The sequence below is a fragment of the Juglans regia genome, chromosome 2 (assembly GCF_001411555.2).
Source record: "Juglans regia cultivar Chandler chromosome 2, Walnut 2.0, whole genome shotgun sequence".
Taxonomy (NCBI): Eukaryota; Viridiplantae; Streptophyta; class Magnoliopsida; order Fagales; family Juglandaceae; genus Juglans; species Juglans regia.
This window is the reverse complement of record NC_049902.1, coordinates 15,362,512-15,369,920: the sequence shown is the minus strand read 5'-3', so window position 1 is coordinate 15,369,920 and position 7,409 is coordinate 15,362,512.

The following is a 7,409-nucleotide window of genomic DNA, read 5'->3' as shown; positions in this document are numbered from 1 at the left end:
AGGAACTCTCCCACGAGCCTAAAATCTTAAAGGTTAAAACGGTCGAGGAACTCTCCCGTTAACACCTTCACGGCAGAAGGCGACGTAGTCGACGAACTCTCCCACGAGCCTGAAAACTTAAAGGTTAAAATGGTCGAGGAATTCTCCCATTAACACCTTCACGCCAAAAGGCGACGTGGCCGAGGAACTCTCCCACGAGCCTAAAAAAAATTAATGGTTAAAATGGTCGAGGAACTCTCCCATTAACACCTTCACACCAAAAGGCGATGTGGTCGAGGAACTCTCCCACGAACCTAAAAACTTAAAGGTTAAAACGGTCGAGGAACTCTGCCGTTAACACCTATATGCCAAAAGGCGACATGGTCGAGGAACTCTCCCACGAACCTAAAAACTTAAAGGTTAAAATGGTTGAGGAACTCTCCCGTTAATACTTTCGTGCCAGAAGGCGATGTGGTCGAAGAACTCTCCCACGAGCCTAAAAACCTAATGGTTAAAATGATCGAGGAAATCTCCCGTTAACACCTTTTGGTCAGCAGGTGACATGATCAAGGAACTTTCTCACTTGGCCTAAAGGGTTAAAAGAGGTAAAGAGAATCTCCTGCCGTTGGGTGACGTGACACTCAAAATCATAAACAACATAAGGCTAATACATAAGGTATGAATAACATGAGTTGACATCATGATGTAGGTGCAACACTAAATACTTCACAACCAACAAACAAAGTTCAAAGGCCTAAAAATCAAAAGTGAATCCCGAGGGGAATGAGAAAGCTCCAAGCTAAGCAGGCGTTAGGATGGGTGGCAAAAAGCGTCAGGCATCTCAGCCCGACCAAGTGAGTCACAGAAATGAAGGTCAACCTCACTAGCCTAAATGGATTTCCATTCCAAGGTATGCAGGTTTGTTGTGGGTTCCCAAAAAAGAAGCTCACAAAGCAATTTTACTCCCAACTTGACACCTATACCCCAAGCTCTTACCGAATCTTGGGGGCAGTAGCCAACTGGGGAAGGACCCGATCAAGATTGTTCTTAGAATCCTCTTAGGCAAACCCCATCTTAGCCAATCAGCATTCCAAGATAGAAATTGTTTTCTTGGCAGATTTAACAACTTCATCAAGCTGATGGTATTGACGATCATTGTCTTTAAGAAGATCTTGACAGTATACTTGCCGTAGAGGCGGCTGTAGAAGGTGTTGCATAGCCCTCGACGGTTCCGACTGATGATTCCCATCAACATGACATCATCCAAAGAAAGAGGTAGTGGATCCATAGAGGCGGCCATAACACTCAGTTTCTCCTGAGAAGTAGCCAACTTGGTGCTCCCACCTTTTCGGGAGGCAGTTTTACTCGGCAACTCCTGAGAAGAACTCAACTTAGCTCCACTCTATTTTTTAGTAGGAGGTACCAATTTTGTATCTCCGCCCGCCACCGACAACAGTAGAGAACCACCTTTGGATGAAATAGACTCATCTGAACGAGGTGAGACACGAGCCTTTTTAACATTTCTTTGTTTCTTCTCGCCTTCACCAGGACGTTTCTTCTTCTTCAAGTCTCCCGCCAAGGGGGAGCACCCAAAAACTCGCGCCCCAAAATATGGGACCGACTGGGAACCATCGTGAACCTCTCAATGTTACTAGGGATTAAAAGTGCATTAGAGAGGCATAGTTTGGGGTGAGCTTTAGCGCAAGACTCCACTAGCCTAACACAGGCCTCCTCACGAAGGGAAGGAATCACTTCGTAGTCATCCCCATCGGGGACATGAGACCAACACGCCTTAATAGAGAGCCCAGCCCATTGCCAATAATGACTGGATATAACAATACCGACGGGATAACCATCCAGTCGATGGCAAAAGATGAAGGAAATTATTATTCAAATTTATTAAGAGATGAATCTCCATCTCTAAATTTGAATCCAAATAAAGGATAACCATTATCCAATTAGGGAACAAAGTAACTCATAGAGTTCTATATAGAAGAAAAACCCAGATAAGCAAAGGAATCGAATTATTGTTATTATTATTGTTATCCTCAAATTACTGACTTAGACATAAGAGGCGTTCCTTCGGACCCCCATACTTTCTACACTTTGGTTGCAGGTGATCGTGAGGTGGTGTTAGTGAAACACGTCCATAACAGATCTAATTTTAGGAAACAAATTCTAGTGGGTGCTAAATGATAAAATTTGTAGTGGTGCTAATTGTAAAATATAAAAGATAATAATAATAATTTTTGGAAAAATAATAAATAATAAATAATAATAAAATAATATTTTTATTATTATTTAGCTCAAAGATGCATAATCTAATGTAGGAGTTTTTCTTGATATGCAAAATCAATCTCTAAAAAAATATGATTTTATATATGCATATAGAGAAACCAATATTAATGCTCCCTATCCCTTGAGCCGGCTCTAGGTAGCAAGAAAATGTGTGCCAACCACCACATTTCGCGTTTAAGCCTTTTTGCAATTTTTTTAATATAAAATATAAAATTGAAAGAAAATGTTGAAGACTGATAGCACCCCAACAACCATGGGAGGCTAAGATATGGGCACTGTGTGGTGATATTATCTTGCCACCTCTAGATCTGGCACCCTGTGGTGACCCAATCAATGGCTTCCATGGTGGCAAAGATCTAAGCATTGCAAGGTGGACTAAACATGTGTGCCAGTCACTACAGTCGGCTTTCTACAATTTTTCATTATTTTAATTTATTTTTAATCTAAAATCTATTTTTTACTTCTAAAGTAAATGTAAAATTGACATGTGACGACCTATGATTGACTTCATGTTTTCTTCTTTCCATTAACATTGATGGATGATAAGATTCGTATAGGGTTCCATTTTAATCAACTCATGCCACATCTGAGGTTTTTTTATTTTTTTTAAAAAGAAATGTTTATTTTCAAAATAATTGATTTTAATAGTGTTTATAAATTGAGAGTCAAGTTTTCAATTTTCACAAAATTGGTACCCGTAAACCCAAGGTTAAGTGTCATATGGTTTCATCCCTACTTTTGGATTGTGATTATAACAAATGAATAAACTCAAATTCAAGCATGAGAGGTGTTATGAACGTGTTTCACTGCGACCGCCATACGATCACCTGCAACCAAAGAGTAAGACGGCTTGGGGGCTCCGAGGGAATACTTCCGATGCCTAAGTCAGTGATCGAATAATCTCCTTAGTACTAATGAATCAGATGCCTTTTACATACATGGATTCTTCCTTTATATAGAGCCTTTGAAACGTTTTGTTATTAAGTGATAACGGACACATCCGTTATTTGAAACTCAAACCTGGGGATGAGGGATTCATCTCATATTAAATTGAAATGATAACTGTTTTGATCCCATGCCAATTTCGGATGGTTATCCAATCGGTGTTGGTGATGGGCTGGACCCTCCTAAAACCGAGCTAGGATTCAGGTAGTGAAGTGCGCTACAGGCTTGACTAACGGCCTAGGCTCATATGGGATTAACCGGTCATAATATCCTCTCCAGTTACCCCACGAAGTCCCATCACGCGTGGCGGGATGAGGAGCAAATCAACAAATTGTAAAAATTTACATATATGTTCTTTAAATATAGTATTTCCTTAGATGTTCTGCATCCCAAGGATGAGGTAGCTCACGCCCTGTAGTGTCCTTGAGATGGTAAGCTCCCAGTCTATGACTTGCTACTACCACGTAAGGGCATTCCCATTGTGGGCGCAATTTCCTTTCTTCTGCTGTGGTGACACTTGTTTCCTTCAAAACCAAGTCACCAATCTTGATGGATCTGGGCCTTACTCTTTTACTGAAATATTGTTCTGCTTTCCTTTTAGAAGCTGCTACTCTGGCTTCTTCATCCATCCTTGTTTCCTCTAGCAAGTCCAAGTTTTATTCTAATCTTGCCCCATTTGTTTTTGGGCCAAAGCTTTCTCTTCGGTGGCTTGACAATCCCACTTCTACTGGTACCATGGCTTCGCTTCCGTATGCCAAAGCGAAAGGTGTTTCACGTGTTGAAGTTTTTTGTGTCATTTTGTAAGCATACAAAATCTCTGAGAGCTCGGCAGCCCACAGTCCCTTCTTCTCGCCTATCTTCTTTTTTAATATTCCGACAATGGTTTTGTTAGTTGCCTTAACCTGCCCGTTCGCCTGAGGGTGTCCTAGGGAAGATTATTTCACTTTGAATCCTAACACCGCACACCACTGGCGATAATATTCATAATCGAATTGCCTACCATTATCAGAGATGATGCACTAAGGTATTTCAAATCTGCATACTACAGCCTTCCACATAAATTTGTTACGCTTTGGGCCGTTATTGTTGCCATCGCCTCAGCCTCCGCCCACTTCGTAAAATAGTCGACAGCTACAATAATGAATTTGGTTCCCCCTTGCTTGGGGGCATAGGACCTACTAGGTCTATTCCCCATTGGGTGAAAGGCCATGGTGAAGTTATAGATTTCAACTCCTTGGGAGGTGCACTTGGAATAGGTGTGTGCAACTGGCATTGCACACATTTCCTTACAAACTCCTTTGCATCTTTTAGTGCATTTGGCCAATAATATCCAGCCCTCATGATCTTCGCGGCGAGCGACCATCCTCCTGAATGATTCCCATTATCCCCTATTGTATTTCCCTAATCACTTTGCCTCCTCTCTTGCTACACATCTCAATAATGGGCTTTTAAAACCTCGTATGTACAGTACCCCGTCTATTATAGTAAACTTGGCCGCCCTGCTTTTTATCTTCCTCGCATCCTCCCAAGATGAGGGAAGATCGCTTGTTTCCAAATATTTGCTTATACTATCAACCTATCCTGGTGTACTTTCTCCAATCTACAAAGTCTCATCTCCTAAGGTCGGATTGTCTACCGTTTGAAGTTTAACCTTCCATGGTAAGGTGCCTTCTTACTTTGTTGATGCTTCTCGTGCTAACCGATCAGTTTTAAAATTATCTCCCCAAGGTATTCGATCGATTAGAAAGTATTTGAGGCGCTTCCAATGTTCTTGAACTTGGTGGAGATATTTTATTAATTTAACTCCCCTCGCTAGATATTACCCTGTGATATGCTCAACTACTACTTGCGAATCTGCTTTCATATCTATCTCCTCGCCTCCCAATATTTTTGTTATTGTTAATCTTGCGAGCACTGCTTCGTATTCGGTTTCATTGTTTGTGACTTTGAAATTTAATTGTATGGCATGGTATGATTCTTTCTCATTGTTCAACACCATATACACACCAACGCCTCCCCTTACTCAGTAGGATGACCCATCCATATATACTCACCATGGCTTCTTCCTGGGTGACTTAGGGATTTCTTCTCAAAAATTTGAAAATTTTGCTACGAAGTCGGCCAGGATTTGCCCTTTCACAGCACTTTTAGGTACATAACTGATGTCGTACTCGCTTAGCTCAATAGACCACTTGACCAGCCATCTTGAGGTGTCGGGCTTCTGCAATATCTTTTGTAGAAGCAACGAGGTAACCACCTTTATTGGGTGGGCTTGAAAGTAAGGTCGTAATCATATTGCTGCTATCACCACGACAAAGGCGAATAACTCGATCCTTGGATACTTAGCCTCAGCCCATCTTAGGGCCATACTTCAATAGTACACCGGCTTATATTCCTTCCCTTCGTCTCTTCTTAATGCCACTAATATGGTGTTCGGGGTTACTGCCAAATACAATGATAGAGGTTCCCCTTGTTTGGTGAGGCTGAGTAACGACAGGTGAGTCTGGTACTCTTTCAGCTGTGTAAATACCTCTTCGCACTTGCTATCCCAGTCTTGAGTTTTCTTAAGCACCTGAAAGAAAGGCAGGCATTTATCTGTTGATCGGGACACAAACCTATTGAGGGCCTATTCTTCCCGCCAGTTTCTGTACTTCGTTTAAATTTATGGGCGACTTCATCTCTATTATCGCTTTTAGCATTTCGGGATTGGCCTCAATACCTCTTTCTAACACAATAAACCCGAGGAATTTTCCTAATTGTGCTCCAAAAGTACACATGGTCTGGTTGAGTTTCATCTAGTATTGTCGCAAAACTTGAAAGGCTTCCCTGAGGTTTTCTATGTGCTGGGCAAACTCCATGCTCACACCAGCAGATCATTGATGTACATTTCCATGTTCCTCCCGATCTGATTCTTAAACATCTTGTTTACTAACTTCTGATATGTTGCCCCAAGATTCTTCAAGCCAAAGGGCATCACTTTATAGCAATACAGTCTTCTCCTAGTCAGCTTCATTCATCCTGATTGGGTTGTATCCTAAATAGGTGTCCATAAAACTCAGCAGTTTATGCCTTGCTATCGTATCTACTATCAAATCTATCCGTGGGAGTGGAAAACTATCCTTCGGGCAAGCTTTGTTGAGATCTGTGAAATCTACGCACATTCTCCATTTTCCATTGGATTTCTTCACCAAAACTACATTTGACAACCATTACGACTATTGCGCTTCTCTGATGAACACAACTGCCAACAACCTATCCACCTCCTTTGCAATTGCTTTGTATTTCTTAGTGCTTAAATTTCTCTTTTTTTGTTTTACTGGGATGCCTTCGGGTCTACACTCAATCTGTGTTCGATGATCTCTTTGCCTATTTCGGGCATATCCTTGTGACTCCATGCGAACATGTCTTTATACTCTAGGAGGAGGTTGGTCAATTGTTGCCTTTCCTATTTCGTCAGTCTGGTTTCTATCTTCACATAACTCTCTGGGTGACCCGATTCAAGAGTGACTAACTCCAAAGGTTCATCTGCTTCTCCCTGTTTGAAGGGATCTTCATCCCTTGTTTCTGCTTCGGTCATCAATATTTGGGGTGACGGTGGAAAGATCACGCCCGCCTCTTCTCCTGATTCTACTATACTACTCTTTATGCTTACCTGAGTTCTTTTATGTAACATTCTCTGGCCAAAATCTACTCGACGCGCACCACACCTACTCCAGCCTTTGTTGGGAATTTCATTTTCAAATGGTGTGTCCAGGTAATCGCCTTTAATGCATTCAATGTAGGCTGACCAATAATTGCATTGTATGCTGATCGAGTTTATACCACTGAGAACTCAGTCATAGTAGTTGCGACATGGGATATTGGCAATGCGATGGATCCCATGGGTTGTATTGCATCTCCGGTGAACCCTTTTAATGTAGTTAGTGCTAGTCGCAATTGATCTTCACCAATTCCCATCTTGCTGAAAGTATCCCAAAATAAGATGTCTGCTGAACTTCCATTATCAATCAGGATCCTCCTTGTGGTGTAATTTGCCACCAACATTGTCACCACCAAAGCATCGTCGTGTGGGTATACAACCCCTCAACAATCCTTATCGCCAAAAGATATTGTAGGAGATACCTGCACCTAGGGTTGTTTGATAGGCCTCTCTATGTTGTAAACTTCTTCATACCTTGGCCACCTTG